The 26221-nt window shown below is 37.3% G+C and overlaps 1 long non-coding RNA gene across 1 annotated transcript in view; it reads right to left on the reverse strand.

Moving 5' to 3' along the window:
• Nucleotides 1–15181: 15181 nt before the first annotated feature.
• Nucleotides 15182–26221, reverse strand: part of LOC132665944 (uncharacterized) — a 560511-nt gene continuing 549471 nt past the window's right edge. Inside the window, exon 5 of the long non-coding RNA XR_009604363.3 lies at nucleotides 15182–15664. This is a non-coding gene — a long non-coding RNA (uncharacterized LOC132665944). The remainder of the gene's footprint in view (nucleotides 15665–26221) is intronic.

Below are 26221 nucleotides of genomic sequence, written 5' to 3' on the forward strand. Positions count from 1 at the left end.
AGACAAAGAAGGTTAAATCTTATTAGCATGTCCTATATAGCTAGTTGTAACCTAAGTGACCTGTCATGGCACTAAATGCCTACTAGAACTTTCTCTGTACTTGCAAGATGGAAATTTTATGCATCAATGCTTTTATGCATGCATCTGATTTGGGAAGTTCACTGCTTTATGGATATGAACATTGTGATCATGTAAATTGATCTACATAATGGGATTTTGTGTGTGTGCGTGCATATATCTATATGGATATGGATGTATGCAAGTGTATTCTAAAAGGAAATATAATACATGAAATGTTAACTTTAATGATATGAAATGCATTAAATTCAAACTACCTTGCATGTGTATGCAGATGCATTATGTCTCTATCATTGTGCTCTGCAGGGATTTAAGGCAGAAAAAAAAATTCATCATATACTCTGATGTGCCATGCTAAATGAGAGTGCAACATGGCACTATTCTAGGCAATAAATAAGATCCAAGGAAACCAAGACTTACGAAGCTTTTAAGGACAGCCCTTAGCAAAACTGCCATAAAAATGAAATTTTATTCCAGGGCATATAGCTCATCCTCTCAGGTACCCTGACTAAGCTCCTTTTGTCTCTAAACTATCACCTACTGGAAACTAAGGGTTCTAAATTGCAGAATGCTGATAACCAAAAAGTACATTAAATTCCCAACTTTCTTCTCACCAAAATTCATTCACCATTGAGTCTCATTACTTCAAGGTCTAATAGATTTAGTCAGATAAACTAAATGAGCTAAAGCATTAATTCCTTAAAGACTTACTTTTCTCAGACAACATAATGCCTTAGCCCAGGTCCTAATTCAAATTATCTTTAATAAAGCTTGTTTTGGTAAACCTAATCCTTGAAATTAATTCCAGGTCTGTGATGCTCTAAGAGAGTTGTATTCTGGATATTTATCACCCTCAAAACTGTGTCTTGTGTACTTCGAAATGGCCTAAAGCAATCTGGTCATGAATTTCTCAAAACTGGGTTCAAATTGCTCGCCTTCCATTTGTCATCATTGACACTGGGTAGATAGTTCATATTTAGTAATGATGCTATTGGAAGGGATAATGACTATTTTCAAATACGGCACTGTAGATTCATCCGAACTTACCACATAAAGAAAAAAATAACACAGCATAGGGCAATATAAAAAAATCAGACTTATTACAGATCTTCTAATTATCCAGATAGCAGCAGATTTATAAAACCAGTAACTCTGTGGATTCAGTCTCAGAAATATAATTGTCATTTGATCAGGAACAATTTTATGTATCAAATCAATTTGCTCATTTGGCAAATATTTATTTCATATCTATTAATTATGGAGAAGACAAGGACAAGTAATAATTGGTCTTTTTCCTCAATTTTCTTTTCTAAGCTATATAGAATATCAGCAATGAAAAAGAATAGATGCTAAATCCAATAGCATAATTGTCTTTTGTTTGTGACACTGACCTGGTAATTATATAGACAATATTTGAAACTCAGAACTATATTTAGAGCAGTGCTGGTGCATTGAGCCCGATAATGTTCTCCACCTGCCACCATCATTCTTGTCTACCTAGAATCTCAGAATGTGGTTGGCCCTAAATCCAATGACTAGTGTCATTATAAAAAAGACCATGTAAGGCCCACAAAAAAGAAGACCATTTGAAGATGCAGGCAGAGATTGGAGTGATGTGGCTACATGCCAAGGAACACCAAGGATTGTCAAGAGACAAGAGAAGTTAGGGAGAGGCAAGAAGGGATTCTGCCCTACAGGCTTCATAGGGAGCATGACCCTGCTGATGCCTTAATTTTAGAATTCTAGCCTCCAGGCCTGTGAGGGAATAAATTCCAGTTGTCTAAAGCCACCCACTTTGTGACAATTAATTATGGCAGCCCTAGGAAATTAATACAGTTGATATGTTTGTTTTTGATAAATGAAGATTACATCTTCTTGTCCACCAAACACCTGGCCCAGAAATTAGGATAGGCAGGGTTTTAATTTAAGCCTAACTGTTGATCAACTTAGGAAACACATTTACTGAACAATGTATATATTTAAATATACTACATATATTATATAAATATATATATGCCTAACCATAAACATAAATATGCCATATATATGCCATATATATATGTGTGTACATATATATACATATGAATGTATATGTAATACATTTATTACAAATACAATTAGCTTTTTTCTGTTTAGAGTTCTTTAGATGTTGATTATTGGTCTATTCAGCAGATGTTAGGTTACACTGCCATAACAAAAATCTCAGTGTTTAAAAAAAATATGATTTCCTACTCATGATACATATCCATTGTGTGAGGACAGGATACTCTGCTTTATCTTCACACTAAATGAGGAAATAAAAGGTCTGGAGGGACTAGAATAGGCACTCAAATATCTTCTTTCCATTGACAGCTTGTTGGAAAGAACTGGACACATTACTCAACTAACAAGAGACCAAGAACAATCTCACCATGAGCCCAAGGGTACAGGGCAAGAAGAACATGGCAAACAGCATCCATGGTTTGAGACTATCTCTTTTATTCTTCACGCTTCTATACTATAAGATAGTATGGTACTCAAATTTTGTTGGTTGATGCACTGATGAATTGAATTTGTTAAGCTGACTAGTCAAAGAGCATATTTTAAATGACTGGATTAGATAGGTTTCTATTTTGCACTTGGTCTTGTGATTCTCAGTGCCTTAAAGCTGAATTACATGATATACAACATGATATACAACATAATAAACCTGATATTTTCCCCATTCTCTGCATTTATTACTTCACATTTAGAATTTTTGCAATTACAGTTATTTAAAGACAGTATGAGGAAATTAGATGCATTTCTGAAAACAGAAACAATATTATTATGGAGATACATGAGAAAATTAAATAAATTGAGTTCCAATAGCCAAGAATGTGTTAGAAGCTGACTTGGTAGCCTTCCTTAATTTATAACTGTCCATGAAGAGCGTTTTCCTGAAGACAATCTTGTCTGGTAGGTTTTCTTTAATTATTCTGTTTTGTTTTAACTATACCACAGCATGGAGAAATGTCTTTAAATGAGTGCTTCCAAGTAGACTCAAAAATAACCATTCAGGTGGATATCTTAGTAAGAAAGCTATTGCATCATCACAAATAGAGCCTTTCAGAGAGAGGGCAACTTGACTCCTACTTCATAGGAACTCACCAACCGCTTGGTAGGAACTCTTTCCCTCCACTTACTGACATGTGTACCAGAACTTCCACTTGTTAGTGTTCTTTCACTGACACATATAAGTTTTTTTCCTATCGCCAAGTCCCTTTCCATTCTATCACATGAGCTAACTGCTTGTGAGCTGAGTGTGAACTGGGTAGGCATATTTCCCTAAATTTATGTCAAATTCTCATTTTTATTTGACCAATGAATTCTCAGTTAAGGTGCTAGCTATTTTAAAAAAGGAATACATTTAAGTTTAAAATATGACCCCTTTTAGAAAAAGAAAATAGCCAAATTGAGGCCTGAAGGCATCAAAGAAATATGAGTATAATTCAAAGTATAATATGAGAATGATTAACAGAAAGATAGGCAGATTCTATGTATGTTTCCCTCTTGCATCATACTGCATGACTGTCACCTTTTGTATTTCTAGGTAAGATCTGGCCTTTTATTCTCCTTATGGAATATGCTTTGAGGACTTCACAGATTCACCACATAGTAAGATAAAGCTGAAAATGCTTTTTATCTTGATTTTTACTGTTTGGCAATGAATGGTCAGAATAGTTTAGAGCTAAAAACATTTTTGAAAACACAAATTGTATATTGACTCATTTAGCCTATGGTCCTAACTGAAGAAAAGAAATATTGCAAGCATTTTTCTTCCTTCCTTCCTTTCTTCCTTCCCTTCTTTCTTACCTTCTTCCTTCCCTTCCTCCCTCCCTTCCTCCCTTCCTCCTTTTCTTTCTTTCTTTCTTTCTTTCTTTCTTTCTTTCTTTCTTTCTTTCTTTCTTTCTTTCCCTTCTCCTCCCTTCCTGCATTCCTCCCTTCCTCCCATTCTTCTCCCCAACTTTTTAAATGGGACCTCTACCTAAACCCTTATATCTTTGTTAAGAAGCAAAAATCTGGGTTAAGTAGGGCACATCAAGAGTACAGCTTTTTATGTGGAATATAAAAAGCAAAACAAACGAACAAGCAAACAAACAAAAACAGAAACAGACCCACAAATACAGAGAACAAACTAGTGGTTGCCAGAGTGAAGAGGGGTGGGGAGATGGGCAAAATGGGTGGATCAGAGTGACAGGTACAGGCTTCCAGTTATGGAATGAAAAATTCAAAGGGGGGGCGCCTGGGTGGCGCAGTCGGTTAAGCGTCCGACTTCAGCCAGGTCACGATCTCGCGGTCTGTGAGTTCGAGCCCCGCGTCAGGCTCTGGGCTGATGGCTCGGAGCCTGGAGCCTGTTTCAGATTCTGTGTCTCCCTCTCTCTCTGCCCCTCCCCCGTTCATGCTCTGTCTCTCTCTGTCCCAAAAATAAATAAAAAACGTTGAAAAAAAAAAATTTAAAAAAAAAAAAAAAAAAAAAAATTCAAAGGGATGAAAGGTACAATACAGGCAGTATAGTCAATTATATTGTAATAGTGTTGTATGAAGACAGATGGTAGCTGTGTTTGTGGCAAGCATAGCATAATGTATAGATTTGTCTAATCATTATGTTGTACATCTGAAAGTAATGTAACTTTGTGTCAACTATACTTCAATTATAAAAAAAGTCTTATTCCTATATTACAGAAAAAAAAATAGTACAGCCAGTTAGGCTACTATGTATATTTCTATAAGGACAGGTACCTCTCTCAAATACTTGTGTTTCTGAGGTATTGCCATATCTCTTTATCTGAGTAAAGAAAAACATCATTTTCAATATAAAATAAGAAGTATTTCTATTGCTTTGTCACCATCAAAATAACATATTCATTTATGGCACTATCAGGGGAAAGGAGAATGGTGAGGCAGAGTTTAGAGGTCAGGTCTCTGGGAACCACTCTTTTCTATGTCATTTACTGCTAAAATGACCTTTGTCAAGTCATTACAGTTCCCTGGGGCTCACTTTCCACCTTTTTCAATGGCTAGATGTAATGAAACTGCTATTAAAATAACTTAACTAAATATCACTTACAGGATATTCTATCCTCTTCACTCATTCCTCTATCAGGGAGTAGGGACCAGGGACAATATCAAGTACATTTAGAATTGTATTTAAGAAATATATTAGACCAGAATTTTCACTTGTCTTCTTTATTCTGAATTAGTCTCTTTAGATATTTAGATATATTCAACCCTTACATTCCTATGTAATTCCTGATGCTTTCTTTACTCTATTTCAGGTGGATGAAAATACTGTTGTTCCCATTCAATTTTATGATCAATATGGTAAAAGCATATATTTCTAGAGATATAAATCCCACAAACTCTGAGTGTCCCATTTAACTTAACACAAATTCTACAAATTGTAGTTCCCTGCTTTTCTAGCTTGGAGGAAATTAAAATGAGAAAATCCTAAGAAAATTTTCAGAAATATTGAATGAGACACAACTAATCTCAATCCAGGAAAAAAAAAGTGTGTGTGTAGTGGGGATGGAGGTGGGGGTGACGTTTTAAAAAATGCAGCCAGGAAGGACTGTGAATTTAATACAATTTTGTTTTGTGAATTTATTCATTAATATACATGGATTTTCCACTATATCTAAAGCATATGCAAGTCATCAAAGCCAGAAATAGTGGTAAGACATAATCCATTTACCCAAAGAAATGCAGTTGGGAAATAAACCTGGACACAAAGCAATGAAGCACTTGTGGCTATGCTGAGTGTAGACATACTTTTGGAACTGCCAATGGATGCAATCAGACATGAGGTTCCTAATTCAAGCATAAGTTTTATGCCTTGGGCCATTTTTATAATCAGGTCTACAGTGACCCTTACCTGGATGTGGCCGTAGGAAAGTCAATGGCATGTACAGGATAGGATATGGAGGTGTCAAGAGTTTCATTGACCTTAGTGACAAGGACTACTCAAACATGACATGTAGACTCAATGCAAGCAGAATGCAGAAGGCAATCATGTTGTTAGTAAGTAGGGGTGCCATGCAAGACTTCTCAGAGATTGTTGCTCACTCTTCTGGACAAATAAATGATGAGGAGGTCAAAGGGTGCTAGCTTGATGTCATTCCTTCAGTGAAATTGTTTCCAGGGCCTTACCTCTGGGCATCAGTGAGCAGAACTGTTGTCTGTAGAGTTCCTGGTTCCTATAGATGAAGAACTCATGTTTGATGGGCATGTGGAAGACAGCTATGCACATGCTGGATGCTCAGTTAAATGAGTAAGGTTTCTAGAAGCAAAACCTCACTGCAGTATCTTTTGTCCATCATTTTAAAAACTGTGAAAACAATAGTTGAACCTTAAATTCATAAACATGTTGAACAGGACTTTTTCAAAATAGAAGAAGGTACATCTATGAAGAGGCTTATTTTGGTTCAGATTTCTACTTATTTGGCCCATTTAGGGGGTGCCAAACTTATGGAATAAAAGAGTGCCTAGAGGACAAGAAATGAACCAAGGAAACATGAGCAATGAGTCAGTTTATCTTGTCTAGGTTTCCCATGGTTCAAAGGTCACGAGCAGTTAAAAAGCCATTTAATGAGTGGTTAGCAATGAGAAAGGAGGTGCCATTGTGTGTGGGATCCCACCACAAAGTATGGATTCAGTATTTAGAAAGGGTCTTTTAATGGATAGAATATAAGATTTGAATTTTTTAAAACAAAGAGAAAACAAGAAAATAAAATCTCTCAAAATGATTCTCAATCTTCTTTCTTTAGATTTTATAATATCATTACTAAAATAGATGGTATCATTCAGACCCTTTAGAGTCCATGTGCAGCGTCTCAAAATGCAAGGGATTAATAATAATAAGTAAAAGATCTGTGAGAAAAACATCTGTTAGTTTTGGATGAAGGAAAAATCAGTGCTATCGTGGTTGTAAGTCACCGCACACCCTGGAAGGAGTGATTTCAATATAAAGGAGATATTTTATTTGTTTTCTTGTTTTTTGCTTGTGTGCATATACACACATATATATTCATGCAAATTTATGGCATAAAACCCCAGATAATTCTTTCCTTATTTAGAATGTTCACTATTGAGCCAGGCTGGGACCAGTTTTAGTTCCTACTCACCATGATGCCAATAAAATCTAGTATCTAGCTAGCCAGATAAATCCTTGTCTTTTTTTGCATTAACTTAGAACTCTAAAAGGATCACACTATAGACAAGAAAGATACAGGTAATATAGGATTGCTTAATTAGAATATAATTAACGAGTCTTCTATTACTGGGCTTTGTTAGACTTCTTCACAATCTTTTGACTTACATCTGAGACATGAGTGACTGTTTCTTTGTGTTTGGCCAATTTCCCACAAAGAGGAAGCAAAGTGCTATTTTGGCTTGCTTTTGTTTGTTGGCTTTTATTTGCAAAATTTTGTTGTTTGCTTTATAAAAGTCAGTGTGTGTGCAAGCCCAAATAGAGTAAAACCAGGCTGTCCGGAGGAGCGGAAGCTGAGTGGCAGACTAGCCTCCTTCACCAACTGAATCACTTACTCCAAGCACAAGCAATTCAATTTTGTGCCTCAGCAAAACTGCAGATTACTACATGCTGTAGACCAGTGGGTTTCAACCCTGGCTGCAAATTAGAATTCCATAGGGAGGCATTTTCAAATACCAATGTTTAGCCCCCACCTGTGGAACGAAACCAGATTTTTTTCAAGTTGTGTCCCTGGGGTGTGTGTGTGTGTGTGTGTGTGTGTGTGTGTGTGTTCATGTGGGCATCTGTGAACATATGTGTATAGGTGTGTTTACACGTATATGTAGCAGATATATGTCCGTACAGGGCACGGGTGCTTGGATCCCAGATGATTGTAACATGCATGAGGAAATCAGTGCTGAGAATCAGAGGTGCAAACATCTTCATAGGTAGTCACCAAACATAAAATCTGAAACTACCAAATTTATGAATAAGGGTGTACTGTAACTTAATAAATGAGGAATGCAGAGTTAATAGTCTCTGAGAAAATAAAGTTAGATAATAAATATTTGTAATGACTAAATGACATTTTTATTTCTGTACAGAGAGAGACCAACTGGGGACTTGAAGCAAGGCCAAAGTTTTTCTGAAAATGTTCAACTGTGCCCATGCTAATACATGAACACATGAGTAATCAGCACCCCCATGTTCTACACAAATACCATGCCACAAATAATTTTATCCTGAAAATTTTTCAAAATTGGAATTATAAGTCATCATCACCTTAGCCTGAGAAATATTTTAATAATATATCCCAAATCACATACATTTAAAGCACAGTTTTTCACAGAACACTTACTTTTGCTACATATTTGTCTTATATTTATACTTACACATACAACATATGTGCAAAGCCTCTGATATAATTTTGTTTTTCTTACTAAAGAGCTAACAGAGAATCTTTACCCGCATGGTAACAGGGAATGAGCCCTGGCTAAATTTGGATACCTTGCCTTCTAGGATCTTCTAATTCTTCCTATCTCCTATGCAGCTTCTGTTCCATGCAGCTAGCACCTTGCTTCAAGGTCACCATTACCTCTCACTAGTTACCAGACTAAAATTATGCAACTCACAATGACTCCTTAATTTATTTATCTATGTACAGCATTTCTCCTTATACCTGGGAGTCCTTGTGTGGCTTTTTTTTTTTTTATCACATCTGATACTCTCTGCTGTACCATAGCCTCAAGGAGAATTATATTTGTCAGAGAGAATCATCCCTCAGTTCCATCTCAGCTGAACATTGGTTCCTCCCATGGAACACACCTCATCACCTACTTTGCAAATTTTACATCCTTCTGGGAGCAGTGGTAGTCCACTTGCCCACAGTGGACACTGCAAAGGTTCCAGTTTCACCTGGAAGTCTATTTTAAGATCATCAAGCAATTGACCAACCACTTTAATATTTAGAAACATTATTTCCACATCACTAGGTAAGTGAAGGAGTAACAGGTCACTAAATAGTAAATACTTTGCAAATTACCCTTGTGGTTCCTTTGCTTTAAATACAAATGATCTTGTACATGCAGACTCCATTCTGTGGAAAAGTCACCTCTCCCTGTATCACCATCCCTCCAAAAAAAAAGCAAATTTGAGACAGAGTGCAGGCTGCCAGACGGCCACTTCTATTACTGTCTCCTCAGGCCACCAGTGCAATATATCTATATAACCAGTTCACGTGTTTATATAAACACTTCAAAACACCCAATCAATCACTTCTTTCTAGCCAGCACTTTTCTTAGGGAAGTATATGCCCCTGACCTAGTACAGACTAGATGTAACTCCTTTCTTTCATGAGCTCAGGGTTTAATGGGCCAAACACAACAATGGCACAGATGAGCAATTTCAAGGAGTTCTCATTATAACCAGGATCTGTGTTACAGAGATTCAGAGGACACGTGTCAGAACATACCTCCTGCCTTCAAAGGTATTTTTTTCATACAAAGTATTACAAACAATGAAGCATACAAGGCTGACAGCTTTCTAAAGGTCAAAAAAGGTTATGATTCTCCTTCTAACTGGAAAACTCTGTATAAGTAGAAATTTACAAGTTTCTATCTTCCAGAAAGTTAACTTCAGTAACAGTATGTTCTATTAAAATCTATGCAATAAGCCAGATCATAATCTATGGTCTGGGAGAAAAAAGATCAGAGACTTTCAGGAGATATATATCTCCTTTTAACTAAATTGATACATACATATATTTTATAGTATGTAGTGCTTGTAAATGCTTCCATTTCTCAGTTGCTGTCTGCATATATACCTCTTCTATCCCCCTCCCTCATTTCTCCTGATTCTTTTATAATCAGTTTCCTTGTTTTATACTGAAAATCACAAATGAGAGCTGGGATTAGTGAAGTGTGCTTTAAAACCAGGAAGCTCTATCAGGAAATACAATCTGTCCTCCACAGACACAATATCTGTGGAAACGAAACAAAAATTTCTTTACTGAATCAACACTAACCACAGCATAGCCTGCATGGGGGAAGCAGACACACATTATCACAAAGGCTAAGGAGCATAAAACCACTGAGCCTGCAGTTGCAGGGTCATAAAATCCTGTTTTCTATTTGAAAAGCATTTAATGCTGGACATTTTGAATGCCTCATCTCAGAGAAAGCCTGGGTACAAGGGACTGAATAATTACGACTTGCAAAAGATGGGGAGTCATCATGTCAGAGAAAGCAGATGGTCTCCCCACCACTCCAATACCCCAAATCCAAACAAACTCAGTGCATTTTGACAATCTGACAGTCGGTAGAGAAAAAATCATTCCACTCTTAATTCTAAACAGAAGCAAGGACCTTAAGATGAACACAGGGCTCTTCCATGAACCAAAGTGTAAATTCCCATCCCCACTGGGTTGAGGGGATGGGACCAGACTGGCCACCCAGAGTGTGCCGCATCTATTGGTACTAAATAGAGCTTAACGAAATATTCTAAATGATCGCAGAGTTCAGGCTCATTAGAGGCAGTATATCACTTTCCTGAGGAGAGTAGTTGGAGGATGATATTTAGAATGCCTGTGAATTCTTCGGTGCCTGGGAAAGGTGTCCTAAAATATTATTAAAATTACCACCTGGAATATGTGTCAAATCAACAAGATGATTCCATGTTTAAGTTGGTTAAATACATGAGGACAGCATATGTGAGAGCATCAATTATACACAAGTTGGTAGATTTTTAAAATTTCTCCTTTTGACAATTAGTCAACTTCTTAGAGATATTTCTCAACATTTAAATAGAGAATTAGGGCTATTATCCAGAGAATTTGGGTTCAAATTCTTGTTCCACATGGGGAAAAATTACGAATTAATTGAGCTGTACCGGAAAAGAATGAGGATGAGAAAACATGGTGCTCAATTTGTCCTTCTGGAACTGCCACTTCAGATTTAAAGATGTGTGCTTCCATTTTCTAACATGGAAAGGAAATAATAATATTTGTTTCACCTACAGTTATTAAAATAATGCATATAAAACAAGGAAGTAAAACTTTTGGTAAAAGAACAAAATTGCTATACATTGTCAAATGTACTCAGACCTACTATTAGGCTCCTTTTTCTTATCTGTCACCTGCTTCCTAGGCAAAGCCACCCATGTCTGCAGCCTCAGCTGCCATAAAGATGCTGAGAAATTCTGAGGCCTTTTCTAAGAAAGACCTCTTTTTACATACAAATATTCTCCAGAGCCTCCCCTCAATTTTAGCATCCTCACCCCTACACGTGCACAGGTCTCTCAACTTGCCAGGCCACTGCCACTCTTACCCATGATAAGAGGGAGAGGGGGAAGGGAAAAAGTCATCACTGTAAACACTAAATACAGTTTCATTTTATTTTACTTTTGTTCACTTTTTTATTTTATTTTACTATTTTGTTTCATTTTATTTTATTATTCTCTAGAGGCAAAGATTTTACATCACCTTTCATGATAAAGGTAAAACAAACATCATATTCTCAAATGAAGAATGAAGCAAAATTTGTTCTGCATTTATTGTAAAATAGTGCCTTCATTCTGGGCCAAGTTGTATCACTGAACATTTGTTTTTTACCTTGAGAAGGGTGTTCATTTTCTGGGCCCAGATGCTATTCAGGAAAGACCTCAAAAATCTATCTCTCTTGAAAGTAAGTTGACACAAGACTGTGGCAAGGTCGTGGGGGTGGAGAGTCTGGCCTGGGGATCAGGGCAGCAGCCACACTGAACTCTATCCAACCTGTTTACCAAGGCATCTCTTTCCACTTGAGTCTAAGATGGAATGTTTTCATTTCTTCCAAGCATTGCCTCAAAGTGTGCTAAGTTGAATCCCCTCCTCCTCTTTTCTACCTTTTAACAACATCCTGGGAAGATTCTAACACTTTACAGTGATTTCAAATATTAAAATTGGTCAGTCCATACGAAAAGCTCCATCTCTTATCTGATTCTAAATGTTTTCGTCTGCTACTACTGACTCGAGGACTGGCTGGCACTTTTCACTTCTTTGCCATTGTCCTTCTTTTAATGACTACCTCCTCAAGAATTAGGGACAAGGACAAAGCAATGGAGGGTAAGGGCAAATGTTCCTTATCATCCTGGGCCTAATTTTAATCCTTTTCTGCTGTTGTCCTCTGCTTTTCTGCCTAACTTTGACCCATCATTGATGATGGCCTCTGTGTAGCTGGTGTCCATGCTGTTCAGACTCCTGGGACCCATCTGTTCAAAGCAAGTGCCCACAGATCAATCAGGACACTAGCCAAGCTGAATGCTGTACCTGTCCCAGGTTCCCACTTGCTTCTTGAAACTTAGGAGTGTCCATTCAGAGGACAGCTCTGCTGAATGGGCTTCAAGCCAGACACCTCAACTCTTGCTTCCACAGTGTCCTACACTGTCCACTTGACCAGAGCTAACTCACCTTTGCCAAGCCAACTGGTATGAGTCAAGGTTGCTAAATTCACCCTCTGCCTGCCTGCCTCCCCTCTCCAGTTTACTTTTCTTTTACTGAGGTGGATAGATTAGCAATTTGACTACCTATAAAGACATCCAACACAGAAGTGGGATCCAGTCCCCCTTTTTCACCAGTATCTCTCATGTCTTCATTAGAAATTTTCTTGGGCCTCCATGCACACATTCCTCATAAAAACAGTGACTCTCTCCTCATCACAGAGCTCCCTTCCACAGTCTGGACTTCATCCTCAGTTGTTAGTGGCTTTTTTTTAGTCTGTGGTTTTCTTAGTACATTTTTGTTTTCATGTGTATAAAGTACTTACATCTCACATCAATTCTTTGGAGCCTGCACTCTGATACCCCTTACTTCCTCTATAATCCAATATCCATAAAGCAGTCAGAGAAGGTCCCTTAAATTACACCATAACATCCAGCAAAATCGGGGGTTTCCACCACTACTCAGAGGAATGCCACTTTAATTCTTCAGTTTTTATATTCTAATTATGTCTATATCTACATCTCTCTATCTAGTCTTTATCTATATTATTTTTCAATTTGTTTATTCTGCGCAGTTTGCTTTCTCACCTCAAGCTCTCCCTCCTGGACTGTACTCTTCCCAGAACATCTGCCCTCCATTATCACGATTATTACCATTTCCCCTTAGCCATGCCATCTAGCTCCAGCCAGGGGAAAGTGCTCATTGGCAGCTAGGGATTAATGACCAATGCCTGCCTTCATCCCATTCATTGGGAAGTTTTCAGGTGAAACGACATTCTTTAAGGTGCTTCTCTGTCTCTGTGATTAAGTTAGTTTGCCCCCTTTGCCCTTTTATAACTCTCATCATACTTGAAATTACTTGCTCACTGACTATGTTCTCTGTTAAATTATATGGTTCTTGAGGACAGGGGTCAATCTCATGTATCTATCTTGTTCACTGATATATCCTTAGTACCTAACGCATTTCCCTAACAGCTACTTATTTATTAAGTAAATTGATAAATGTATGGAGAATGGAAACACAGTCATTAATTTTTATTAGATTTAGCAAAGGATTGTTCAACCCTTCATTTGAATCTGCCCTTGGAGCTGTGAGGAACCTTATCGACTCTATCCTTCTCCACCTCTATTGATTCGTCTGCATTTTCTTGGTTTGTATCTAGTCAGAGTTTGTTTGAGATTGCCACTGTATCCTCATTTCTATCTGTACTAAAGAGGTCTGTGAAAACACATATTTTTTTAAATCAACAAAAAGTTGCATATGTTTTTAAACTAGGTAACTTTGAAATCAACATTTTTAAAATGAAACAGTGCTTCAAGCTCCAAATGTCTTGTACATCTTAATTTCAACACTGCCTACATTGCATTCTTTTGTTTTAATGTTTATTTACTAATTTTGAGAGAGTTGCAGGAGGAGCAGAGAGAAAGGGAGAGAGAGAATCCTGAGAAGGCTCCACACTCAGTGTGGAGCCCAACCAGGGCTCAATCTAACAAACTGGAGATCGTGATCTGAGCCGAAATCAAGAGTCAGATGCTGAAATGACTGAGCCAACAGCCACCTCTATGGGGCATTCTTAAGTGCTGTTTCCAGGAGCATTAAGTGGCCAAATCTAAAATCAATCATTGCCTCTAAGAAAAATCTTAGGTTTTAAGATTTCTTCATATGTGTGCCTGTTCAGTTTTTAATGTCTACTTATAATGAAACAGCATTTTTCTAATTGCTTCTCACTTAAAACAATGAGAGGTTAGAGAATGCTGACCCTCAGCATACTTATGCAGAAGAAACGTTGGCAATGCTCAACCACCTTCCATCTGATTCCCCATCACATTAGGCTTACATCTAGACCCCACCACTGACATAACCTCTGGCATAGTTAGTGCATCCTTCCATATCCTGTCATATTTCTTTGCTTTCTATTTTCCTTTGGCATTCTTACTTAGCTAACCTGTCTGTTAATGGTACAACGCCAAATCCTCCTACTGAGGAGACTCTCAGAGGCCAGATACATCATTCTCCTTATTTTATAGATCAGAGACCCAAGATCCGAGGACAATGTGATTCTCCTGTAGATCACAACTAGTCAAGGTAAGAGTCCAGGCTAGAATCATGAGGACTCTTTCTACTATAAAATATGTGCATATTAAGCAAAGTATTCTGGAAGTAATCTACCATATTTGTTATCTAACTAAAGTGCAGATTAAAATGGAAGGATTTGGAGGTGCCTGGGTGACTCAGCCAGTTAAGCATCAGACTCTTAATTCTGGCTCAGGTGATGATCTCACAGTGGTGAGATCAAGTCCTGTGTCCGGCTCTGTGCTGAGAGCTCAGAGTCTGTTTCAGATTCTGTCTGTCTCTCTTTCTGTCTCTCAAAATAAATAAACAAACATTTAAAATGGAAGGATTTGAACCATTTTAGCTTGTATACTCAGATCTTTAAACGCAGTAAATCAAGTGTGTGTGTGTGTGTGTGTGTGTGTGTGTGTGTATGCAAACTGAGGACCAGAAATGGGGAAAACACCCAATTATAAAAATATTTGTAGGGGCACCTGGCTGGCTCAGTCAGTGGAGCATGGAACTGTTGATCTCAGCCTCCTGAGTTCAAGCCCCATGTTGGGTGTAGAGCTTACTTTAAGGAAAAAAATATTCTTAGACAGTACAACAATTTCAGGTAAATCAGACAGATTTTCCAAAAAATAAAATAAATCTTTCACCCCACTCAATTTTGTTTCTGTCTGTTGTGTTTTCGGTTTAACTTCAAAGTGTTCAATCCCCCTGCCCTCACGTGGTCTTCAGAGAAGCCATGAGAAGGAAGCAGCAGCTTCTCCCCGCCTCGTCTCATGTGCAGCTGCAGTCCTACAATAGCAATCATCCCCTAACTGTCAGACAAATCCCTCCTCCCAGAAATGGTAGCTGGGAGTATTTCTCTGAAGTTTTCTGGTAGTGGTCAGCTGCTGTCACTAAGGATTAACTGGTCTCCGAATAACCAGAAGCATAAATCAAAGAAGGAGCAGAGAAGGCAGATCCTCCTCACCAAGTCTAGGAAGGAAAGGAAAGGCATCCTGGAGCCCCTTTCATCTTCTCAGCCACACCCACACGTGGAGAGTCGGCTGCATTAGCACAGTCATCTTCAAAGGCAAAGGACAGCAAAGCAAGAGGGGAGGAAAAAAAAAGAAAAAAAATCTTAATGACTAATTGGCAAACCATCTGTCTGTATGTGTTATCTCCCTATGTTACCTTCACAATTTTCCTTTTTAAGTTCTCATTGATCTAAGCCTGAAGACATTAATGTGTGTAATATATTCTGGTCTGCTCGTCAGCAAAGTCATCCTAGTGTGTCAGGGTGGGGCAAGCCCGTAGTCCCAAACCCTAGCTTATCAATAAAGAAGACTAAGGCCCAAAAGTGTAGGTGACTTGGCCAGAATCCTGTACCTCTTTGGAGAGAGAGCCAGGGCTAGAAATTCCATATTCTGTTTCCTTCTTCCTACAGACTTCTTGCCAGGATAATGTCTTCTTAAAGAATTATCTTCCCTTTGCTATATGCTATTTTGTGTGCCTTTCCCACCTTCTTCAGAGCGGGAGCCTTTGTTTCTATCTTCTTCCAACAAAACTTGCAATTAGAAATGGTTTTACATCTGTCTCTCACCACTTAAGATGAATGAGAATCCCCACACCACCCTCCCTGAGGGCGTGTTCATGTTCAGCCACATATTCTGAGTTCTGGAAATGGAAAAATTTTGTTCTTGTTAAAGGATTTGACATCAGGGCAGATTGTGGCAAGGGGCGGGCTGTTTTTTGCCACTCTCGTCTCTGAGCTACTAACATCTACTATTAGTAATAACAAAGTGTACACGTCACTTCCCCTTTCAGGAAACCATGTGGGGAATTGATTAATAATTGTGAGATGGGGAAATTCCATTCCATAAGGTGATAACATGGAAAAACCCCTCTAGTTTAGAGGAGCGTTCACCAATGTCACGTAGAGTATTCCTACTTTTCCAGAGGAGACAATGAAAGGTTTCTCTATTTCTCTCTTTTTAAAAATCTGAATAAATGCATCTTCAGTGTCATTGCTGTTGTCTGCATTTCAGGGTCTCTCTACTCTGCCTCAGACCTCCTGGGGACTCAGAAGAGGGAACATCTGTTTGTCTGTTTTACTCCCTTTTGCAGAACCTGCTAAATAGGGAAGAAGCTAAATTTTTAATGTTCCCGAAGCTCTGTGTGTGAAACGATGATATTGGGTTGCAATTGAAGAAGAGTTTTAAGACAGGCAATTTTATACCAACTTACATAATGCATGCCAAAGTGTGAGGCTGTTATGGAATCGCATCTGCAATTGTGAGCTGCATAATACAGCAATAGTATTTGAATATTATCAGATTGTAAATGGCGGAAATGCGGTATTAAGTGTTTGTGAGGAGTGAATTATGCCCTATTATATCACAGAGACCCTGGGAGCAGTGGAAGCAGCCGGTGAATGGCGGGTTTCTCTGATTTATTAACAGGGTTAGTTGACTGGGATTATGCTTATTTTTATGTGAGGCACCATTATCAGTTCTGAGGCTCTCCTCTAAAGAGGACACACACAGCGAGGAGGGATAATAGTCGCATGCCTCCCCTCCTGCATGCCACAGCACCTGGAACATCAGCAATATTTGACTTTCTTTGGAAGGAAGTAAGAAACCTAGAGAAATACATAAAGGATGAAAACAAATCTCCACAAACTAGCAAGAGAGTTTGGGGAAAGCTGGAGATGTGGAGAAGGAAGGCTCAGGAGGGACATGATCACAGACTGCAAATACCTTCGAGGTAGCATTATAAATGAAGGGTTGAAATTATTCACAGTGTCAGATGATGGCAGGAGTAGGTGCAATGGCCTGAAGCTAAGGAAGAAGCAGCTTGGACCAGATAATAAGAAAAGTTTATAGCAGTTAGAATGACAGAGCAGAGAAATAGGTTCCCAAGAGTCACGGCAGATATTCAAGGAATGAGTTAGGTAAGACATAGCAGGACTGATGGGGTAAAGAGAGTCGAATGGATGCAACAAGTGGGGTTGGGTGCTCCTATTTCTGGAGATATTGGTGAAATAGAAAATGCAAAAAATTTCCCCACTGAATGCTGTTTTATCAATATTCCTAACAAAATCTTTATTCTTATGTGCCAACGTCACGTTGAAGAGGCAAAACCTACAACCCAAGTATTGCCAGCTGGAAAGTCTCGATTAACAAACATGATGACCCTTCATTCCCCTACAAGCATTCCCATCCTTGACTTTGAAACCCTTCCAGGAAGCTGGAGGAGTTAAAGTAGTCTGATGGGTTAGAGAAAGCTTATTGAAAGAGATGAGCTCTAAAGGACAGGGGATTTAAGATACATTTTTTATTATTCATTATTTGTAACATGATCACTCAAAACAGGATTTATGTTTGTAGTTGAGGATTTAAATAAGGAGAAGGAAGGAAGATTATTGTTCTAGCTGGGCATGCCTCCTGATTTTCCAATGGTCTCCCAGTGAATTCAGCGATAAAGAGCAATAATTGTATCCAAGAAGCCACTATTAGGTTGATTAGGTTGTAGGGTTGAAACATCAATCCTTAAGGGTTGGTGGTTGTTTTCAATTGACAATTAGAAGGAATCATTATACCAACAAGTGATATGAACAAGAAAGTTTTAGAAATGTCTCCTTATCACTATGTACAGTGTTACATCTAATCGCTACTCTGCAAATCCAAGAGGGCAGATGGTGCCAATAGCACAGCCTCCTTTTCTGTCACCAATTAATAGCATCATTAGAAAATGAATCCACAGCTATACTGGCGGGGTATCTTCATTGGATGAGGAACCACGAATAATACATAAAATATGGAAAGCAACCTGAGCCAGACTATAGACTGCTACCAAAAAAATTGAAGTAGCTTTAAAAATGTGGTGTCAGGATCAGATCAGGACCAAAACAATTGCAGAGGAATTCATTTGGGTGGCACCGTTCAGAACTTCTGCATCTCTCCTTACCCTCAAACTTTTGGCCAGGCAGTCAACACCTGTGGTGCCTGGGCCCAGGCAACCACAATAAATGTGAGCTCACAGGGCAGAAAGCAAGACAATAGCTGAGTGGCTGCTAAAGCTCTGGGTGAATAGGGTATTCCCACACCTAGACCACCTTTCTTCACTGTAACTCTATTCAGACATCAGGATAAACCACAGGGCTGTGACCTGGCCCATAGCCCACACAGTCCATGCAAACAGACACAGCATTAGTGGAAAAATAACAGCGGATCCTAAGACAAAGATAAACATACAGCCAAGCATAACCTGGGGAGAGCCACATCAAGAAAGAAAGGCAGAAAACACAGCAAATGGAAGAATATATACTAACAGAAATAGTGCATAAAACAAACAAGATAGTAAAGGAGATACTATATATATCTCTGAGAAACACAAGAGGATATTATGACTACTTTTTAAAGAAAAAGATTTAATTTGAAAACTTGGAAACTGAAAATTTAATTCTTGAAGAAAAAATGTGAAAAGTTGAAAAGTGGACTATTCATATGCTAAAAAGGAAAATATTTTGCAGCAAGGTGGAATTGAGTTTTCCCCACTCCAATGGAGTATAAAAGGACCAACACATAAAAGCACATAGGAAGAAATTTGGACATGTGTTCAATACTGTTCCAGGAAAAGATCAAAGGAAAATGGAGGGGAAATAGGCAAAGACAAAAATTTTTTAATTTCACAGGACTGAAGAAAAGATGTGTTTCCAGATTGAAAGAGCCCACCACATACTGTGTGACCAAAACAAAAACAAAGAAAAGACTTCACATAGAAATATTGTAAAATTCTAAACATCCAAAGATAAACATAATGCCCCTGAGGTGTCTTAAGAAAAAGAAAAAATATAAATGGGATTTCAAACAAAGCAACATAGCTTGACCTCAGAATCTCATCAGTAGCACTGGATGCATGAAGTCCATTTTCCACAAGATTCTTAGAGAAAATTATGTTGAACACTATTATTAATTTTTTAGCACAGAATAAAGACATTTTCAGATTTTTTTAGGACATGGATATTCCAGTGTCCATAATTCAAGTCTGAAAGAATTACCAGAGCATACATTCCAACAAGTAAAATAGATGAATCCTAGAGAAAAAAAATGGAGCTTAAGCAACAGCAGTGAGCAAAGAAATCAATAAAATGTATTGCTAAGTGTAAATGAGCACTAATTATAAAATATTAACCTAAAAATGGCATATGATATTGATGTTAGATAACATACATCACTATATATGTAGCAGAAAGTGCAGCAGAAAGTGACACACTAAGGAACAGTATTATTTCAGGGTTTTTTTTTTCTTTTTTCTTTTTTAAGGGCTTAAATATGGTCTCATTTCTCCTGTTCTGAGCATGAGCTAATAGGGAGACCCTTACTTCTCTGACACCTGTTGCAGGTATCATTCCATTTCACTTTTTTTAGATATTTCATTTGCTCCTCTTTATATGCACTGTAGCACCAGATTGATTGATTATAAGCTCCTTCAGGAAGATAATAAATCAATTTATTAATTTAATGGGCAACAGACAGCATTACTATATATACAGATAATAAGTATAATGGTAATAATAATAATTATTATTATATAATAGGTAATAACTAGCTTTTTGGAGGTGCTAGTTATATAAAGGATATAGTACAATTTTCTGTGTTGGCTGGTGCTGGAGAATCAGAAAGCACAGATGATTTTACCAAACCAAGAACCATATGGACAAGTTGGGGTTTTATAAAATAATTTGGTGCAGAGGAAAAGAGATTACTTAAAGGTACAACCCCTCCCCCCCGCAAAAAAACACACACACACAAAACAAACAAACAAAAAAACAGCTGCCTGTCCCCATTAGCTGGGAGAATTGTCTGTCACAGAGACTCGCACACAAAAACCTAGGCCTTATGAAAGATCCCAATTCTACCAGAAAACGCTCTCAACTTTCAACTGCCACAAGAGCCCCTTGAAAATATCTGGTGCAGAATAAATTCACTTCCTTCAGTAAAGGTAATAAAGAAAAACAAACACAAGACTGACAGAAAGACATGACAAGGAAAATAGGAAAAGGTAACTAGCAAAAAAAACAGTTGCCAAGTGTAGTTAAAAATGAAAACCAAACATTTCACCGTCAATGAAGAAAGACACTATGTCCAACTCTGCTTTGAAACAAATAATTAAAATAATAACACATTAAGGAACAGATGGGGAAAGAGTACGGGATGGATATTATGAGCTAAAATAGTTCAGGAAGTAAGTAGAATTCAAAAAAATCACAGAAATGTAGGGCACCTGGGTGGCTCAGTCAGTTGAGCATTCGACTTCAGCTCCAGTTATGATCTTGTGTTTTGTGAGTTCGAGCCCTTCACTGGGCTCTGTGCTGACAGCTTGGAGCCTGGAGCCTACTTTGGATTCTGTGTTTCCCTCTCTCTCTGCCCCTCCCCAACTCACACTCTCTCTCACTCTCTCCCTCTCTCTCCCTCTCTCTCCCTCTCTCTCTCAAAAATAAACATTAAAAAATGAAAAAAAAAAGAAAAATTACATAATGTAGGCAAAATAGAAAGGAACACAAATGTAGTAATATCCACAGGATATAGAGATGGAAAATACAAGCAAAATAAAATAGAAATTAAAAAAAAAGAATTTATAAGGAAAAAAGACATTAAATGGAGATTCAACCTACATACATTTGGAGTCCTTAGAAGAAAAATAAAAAAACAAAAAAATTCATAAAAATAAAATATTGAAATATGTAACCCAAGAAAATTATCATTTAGTTGAAAAATAATAATTTCTTAAGCCATACAGAGAAAGACAGATACCATATGTTTTCACTCTTATGTGGATCCTGAGAAACTTAACAGAAACCCATGGGGGAGGGGAAGGAAAAAAAAAGGTTAGAGTAGGAGAGAGCCAAAGCATAAGAGACTCTTAAAAACTGAGAACAAACTGAGGGTTGATGGGGGGTGGGAGGGAGAGGGGGTGGGTGATGGGTATTGAGGAGGGCACCTTTTGGGATGAGCACTGGGTGTTGTATGGAAACCAATTTGACAATACATTTCATATATTGAAAAAAAAATAATAATAATTATTTCTACTTCTTAAAAGATATAGCCTGCATCAGTGAGTAATCAGAATGACCAAGTTTGAAACACATCATAGTAAAGGCACACAACTTAGACTATGGAAAAAGAATCCTAGGGCATCATGAGAAATAAGCAATTGACTTATGATAAGTAGAAACAAAGAAGCAAGAAAGTCGGGCCATAAGTTTTCCAAAGCTACTGTCGATACAAGAAGACAGTGGGACCAAACATACCAATTCTTTGAAGCTAGAAAGTAACCTAAGGATTTCATATCTAGATCAAAGGTCAATCAATTATAACATCAAGAAACAAATGGTTTGTAACATGCAAGAATTAAGGAAAGATCATCTAATGTGAACTTCAGGATTCTACTTCAATAAGAGAGTCAATTAAGGGGCGCCTGGGTGGCTGAGTCGGTTAAGCGGCCGACTTCGGCTCAGGTCATGATCTCACAGTCCGTGAGTTGAGCCCCGCATCGGGCTCTGTGCTGACAGCTCAGAGCCTGGAGCCTGTTTCAGATTCTGTGTCTCCCTCTCTCTGACCCTCCCCTGTTCATGCTCTGTCTCTTCTTGTCTCAAAAAAAAAAAAAAAAAAGAAAAAAAAAAACGTTAAAGTAAAAAAAAAAAAAACAAAAAACAGAGTCAATTAAGATATCACTAGGAAGCCTGTAGCAAAAGTATTGGCCATGTAGGAAGCCTATGGTTAACTGGGGACCTACAACTGAAACAAATCTGAGAATGGGGTGATGGAACAAAAAACAAAGCTTTATGTGTGAGAATACCACAACTACACAAATAACACAAATTAAAAAAAAAAAGCTAGTAGTTGGGAGACAGAATCATATCAATTGAAGTAAAAAGCTTATCTAAAATACAAAAATAGATGCTAATCAAGAAAATAGAATTAGAGAGATTTGCAGATGAAGAGAGATGCCCATAGTGAATATTTAATAGACTGGTACTTTGAAGTTAATATAAAGGTAACAAGAAAAAAAATACAATTTTTCTTAAATTCTGTAATTCCTTAAATATCTGAATCATGAACACATTTTTTAAAATAGCATGGGAGGGGTGCCTGGGTTGCTTTCAGTTAAGTGACCCACTCTTGGTTTCAGCTCTCACAATTTGTGGAGTTCAAGCCCTGCATTGGGCTCTGTGCTGATAGTGTGGAGACTGCTTGGGATCCTCTCTCTCCCTCTCTTTCTGCCCCTCCCCTGCTCACACTTCCTCACACTCTTTCTTTCTCTCTTAAAATACATAAACTTTAAAAAATAAAATAGCATAAGAAACTACACAAAAGGGTTATATAAAGATAAATATTAAGGCCATAAATGTATATCTTATCAATAAATTCAAATTAGTTAAACTTACCTTTCATTTTTTTTAAGTTTATTTATTGTTGAGAGAGAGAGGGAGAGAGGGAGAGAATGAGCAGATCAGGGGAGTGGCAGAGAGAGAGGGAGAGAGAGGATCCCAAGAAGGCTCCACACTGTCTGCATGGAGCCCAACACTGGGCTCAAAATCACAAACTGTGAGATCACGACATGAGCTGAGATCAAGAGTCAGACGATTAACCAATTGAGCCTCCCAGGCACCCCTAAATTCACCTTTAAAAAGAAAATGACTTTTATCTGTGATCATTTGATTACAAAGCAAAATCCCAGCACCATTAAATCCATAATATAGATGCAGACACAGAGAGACACAGAACATGAATGGGGGAGGAGCAGAGAGGGAGACACAGAATCCAAAGCAGGCTCCAGTCTCTGAGCTGTCAGCACAGAGGCTGATGTGGGGCTCAAATCCACGAACTGTGAGATCATGACCTGAGCCGAAGTAGGATGCTTAACCAACTGAGCCACCCAGATGCCTTGAAAATTTTTAAATTGACAAAAACTTTCTAGAAAAACTAAGAAAGCAAAAGGTCATGATCTTAATATCAGAGAAGTTTAAACTGTGACCAAAGAACCCTCAAAAGATTAAAAAAAAATCACTTTTAACTGCTAAAGAGTAAAATTCACAATAAAAAATACAAGCAATATAAGTATCTATACTCCAAATAGTATAATATGAACACTCTCAAACATTACACCAGAACTTGCTAGGAAAAATGAGTAAAACCCCATTAATAGTAGACTTTGCCACTACTATTTTTTCAACATATTCAAAGAGGTAATATGGGGAAAGTTTACTAAAGGACATGTTTACAAGGTCAAGGTATAGTAAAACCGCTAGAATCCCAGGACTTGTCAGATCTCAGGGCTGATAACAAACTTTGACCAACACAAGGCCTAAAGTAGCAAGCGGTGTAAGACATTTTCAATATATGAATACAAGGACTTCTGGGTAACTAACCCAAAGTCAGTAGTCCATTACCTTCCTCCTAATATTTTCTCCCCAAACAATACAAAACATGATGATGTTGGCAACTAATGTACAAATGCTGTGTACTGTGGAAAATGTTATATATTATTGTAAAAGTCCTAAATGTTGTGACAAAGTAGGAATAAAGCACTTAATAATGGGAAAAGATGGGAAGGAAAAACAAAACAAAAAAATAGAATAAGTTCATTGGTGAATAGGCTAGGCTATAGATAGGTATTAAAGAATGCTGAAAAAACTGAGAAATCAGATAGGAAAATATTAAATAAGAAAATATGAGAACATATATATAAGATATATATATATGTATATATACATATATACATATATATAAGAACATTTAAGAAAAGTAGAAATACAAAGGTTATCATCTGAACAAACATACAAACCTTCCTAAATACAACATAATATTTTAGAAGTGATGGGAAAATATAGACACCAACAAAAGACAGAAAACCCAGTAAGTATAAAAAATGTAATAACAAAATATTATGGTAGGGTTGAAATCAAACCCAAAAAGTCATTTTGGTGAATTTGAATGGACTCAAATGATCTAATAAAAGGTAAAAATTTCCTATTTGGCTCACAAAACAAGACCCTACTATAGGCACGATAGAAGAAAGACACCTAAACTAAAGAAAGTCAGAAATACAGAAAATAAAGGAGTAGACAGAGGTGTACCAGGGAAGCAGAAACAGAGCAGTAGTAGCAATCCTGGTATCAAAAAAAGTAGAATTCAAACCCCAAGCCATAAAATGTGAAAAAGAACACTTTTAAGTGTTAAAAGTCACAATTAACAGTGAAGATATAACATATATGGATATATATGCACGAAGAACACAATGACCACCTTTATGAAATAAAAAGTATGGAGATCCAAGGAGACAAGTAGAAACACTAATAATAAGATGCATTTGTATATCACTCTAGAATAAGAGAGATGAAGTAGACAGTCAGGGTACAGAGGTTTTTAAAAATGTAATCAATAAGATAGATCTTATAAATAAATATTAAACTTTATACCCCAATAAAGGACTACAGTTTCTGCTTATGCACCCATGGCACATTCACAAAAACCGGTCATAAACTGAGTTAAGGAGGAAATGTTTGTCATTTCCATAAAGTGGAAATATAAACAACATTCTGATAGTAATGAAATAAAATTAGAAATTATCATCAGTGAAACCAAAAACAAAAGACCCTTCACACAGAAAAATTTTAAAGCTTTCTGTGAATCAACTCTTTAGTAAAACAGGTAATACAAACCAAAATTACAAATTTTTATGAAAAAGAATGGCAATGAAAATACTGCACACCAGAACATATGGGGTGCATTTAGAGCAGAGATCAGAGGAAAATTCATAGCATTAAACCCTACTATCAGTAAAAATGAAAGAAAGATCATAAATGACATAAATTCCCAGTTCAAACAACTAGAAAAAGAACAACAAAGCAAACACAAAGAAAGGACAAAGAAGGAAAGAATAAAAATGAAAGAAGAAATTAAGGAAGAGAATAGAGAAATAGATCTAACAGATAAATAAAAATCTTGGGGTTTTTTTTTTTTTTAAAAATTTAACAAAATAGACGAACCACTAGCTCATTTATGAAATGAAGGAAGAAAACAAAAACATACAAGAATAAGACAGGAGAAAGGGTACACAACCATTGAAACAAATAGATTTTTAAAAATCACAAGAGACTGTATTACAGACTTTTATGCAAATAAATTTGAAAGCCTAGATGAAATAGTGATCAAGGAAAAATATACATGATGCATGAAGGATATGGGAGCATTATGATCAAGAAAGATGTCGTTAAATACAACAAATATGCATGAGGAAGTAAACTTAAGGCAGATTACTGTCCTCTAGAATTGTCTTTCTGAAATATGAATATATAAATGTATGTTAATCAGAGAAATTGTCACACATTCATACCTATCACGCTTCCTCCTACCTCCCACCCCAATCAAACACTATAATCAACATGTAGCCCATAATCCAATCTGAGTTCTGAATATCTATCTATTTGACCCTCTGCGTGCTGCACAGTACCCCTACATTCCCCCTTCACCTTTTGTACTGTGGGATGGACCAGTGGACACAGGGTCTGTTGTGGTAAAGTCCTATTGAAGAATGGGATGGATTCACCTTGCAAATATGCAAAACATTAATGA

Source organism: Panthera onca, chromosome D3 (genome assembly GCF_046562875.1).
Source record: "Panthera onca isolate mPanOnc1 chromosome D3, mPanOnc1 haplotype 2, whole genome shotgun sequence".
In the NCBI taxonomy this organism is placed as follows: domain Eukaryota; kingdom Metazoa; phylum Chordata; class Mammalia; order Carnivora; family Felidae; genus Panthera; species Panthera onca.